The sequence below is a fragment of the Salvelinus sp. IW2-2015 genome, unplaced genomic scaffold, assembly GCF_002910315.2.
Source record: "Salvelinus sp. IW2-2015 unplaced genomic scaffold, ASM291031v2 Un_scaffold13641, whole genome shotgun sequence".
In the NCBI taxonomy this organism is placed as follows: Eukaryota; Metazoa; Chordata; class Actinopteri; order Salmoniformes; family Salmonidae; genus Salvelinus; species Salvelinus sp. IW2-2015.
Window position 1 is genome coordinate 1 of NW_019954896.1, and position 1,573 is coordinate 1,573.

General features: G+C 41.6%; 1 long non-coding RNA gene across 1 annotated transcript; it reads right to left on the reverse strand.

The window, feature by feature from the left end:
- Positions 1 to 212: 212 nt before the first annotated feature.
- Positions 213 to 1,561, reverse strand: LOC112080242 (uncharacterized). Its single transcript, XR_002896150.2, has 3 exons — positions 1,201 to 1,561; positions 918 to 1,095; positions 213 to 826 (listed from the first exon to the last, which is right to left on the reverse strand). It is a non-coding gene; the product is annotated as an uncharacterized lncRNA (long non-coding RNA).
- Positions 1,562 to 1,573: the final 12 nt, after the last annotated feature.

The following is a 1,573-nucleotide window of genomic DNA, read 5'->3' on the forward strand; positions in this document are numbered from 1 at the left end:
GTGGGCGATGTTCAATTATCAAATGATTTAGATTCACAGTCATGCCTTGGCTAAGGTAAGAGGAAAAAACGATGATTATTTGCAGTAGGATGAGCAGCAAATTCCAGTTCTCATTTCCTGCTGGAGCAACATCACCAAAATCAAGGGAACGTTTCTCACAAGATAGAGTTTGAATAGAATTAAGTGCAAGGCTATTTCCACTGTTCCCTAGGTTGACTTTAGTTGGACGTTTTTTGCGCTCCAAGTACCCATAGTCAAACGAGTAGATTCTAGAGAGAAGCGCACGTTTCAAAATGACATTTTCAGAGACATATTCAAACAATTTTAACTCAAACAGAGCCACCCCTTCAAGAATATCATGCATTATGTAAACTATTATTTTAATTATTATTTCAAACATGGAAGTGCTGCAAACTGTTTAGTTTAGAATTTTTTACACCATACACAGATGGGAGCTGTGGGTCTGATTGCAACTGATTCAAATGCATTTCAAATTGATCTTTATCACGCAAGACAATCTTAGGGTCCTCCTCACTGTAATGGCTGTCGACCATGGCTCCCATCAAGATGGTCTACAATGCTGCAGCATGACTGCAACACAAAGTCTTTTTTTTAGGTCACTCTCCACATGTTAAGACAAAGACACAACCCCAAAAATTAATTACACGCCAATTACTGTATCATCTTAACTTATGAACCTAACATAACTTATGAAAGTGCACTAGTCTGCCCACAGCATCACTGGCACTGAGCTTGGTCCTCTTCCCTCCTGCTGGTGGTGGGAGGAGATGAAGCAGCAGCAGAGAGGACATATCCTTGTTCCAGTCTGAGGGCAAAAAAAAGGCAAAACACCCCAAATCACAAAACAATATCACTGAGTTTGAAACATTGCGCTACCCACGAGAGAATCCACTTACTGGTTTCCCTGTCATTCTCTGGCAGTTTTTCTGCAGACTTCAGGAGGCGACGCAAATTGATGGTCGTAGTTAGGGATTTTGTCAGTTTGATGACTTTGGGCTTCAATACAGTGTCCCACTTTTCAAGGAGCTTACAGGATGTTTAATTGTCGAACATCAGCAAAAGGTCCTGATTCACCTAAAACAAAGTGGATCAACTCAACTTCATGACCAACACAAAATCATGTTCTCAATCAGACAAGTAGCCTATAGTTCTGATTCCAAGACATACTACATCACTCACCAATCCTTTGATGACCAGAAACCTGGGAAAGACTGAGGACATCTGTGCTTCTGTCTGGACTATAAACTAGTTCCTGGCGATACTGGAACACTTCCTTCATCTTCTGATAGATTTGTTTTTCATCGGCCAAGGGTACAAGAAATGATATGGCCTCTTTGCAAGCATCACCAACAAGATGGTGGTCCAGGTCAGTCTTCCTTCTATAGGTTGGGCCTCCCGACTGGGGTGAAATACTCTTCTTGATGGGTCGATATGAGGTCTTCCTTGTTACCGTCTTCAGGCGATAATTCAGATATCCTTTGCACGTGTCAGGATCATAGAAGTGTTCCTTATTTTTAGACCTGATTCTATGACTGTGTGATGCCCCTTTCAG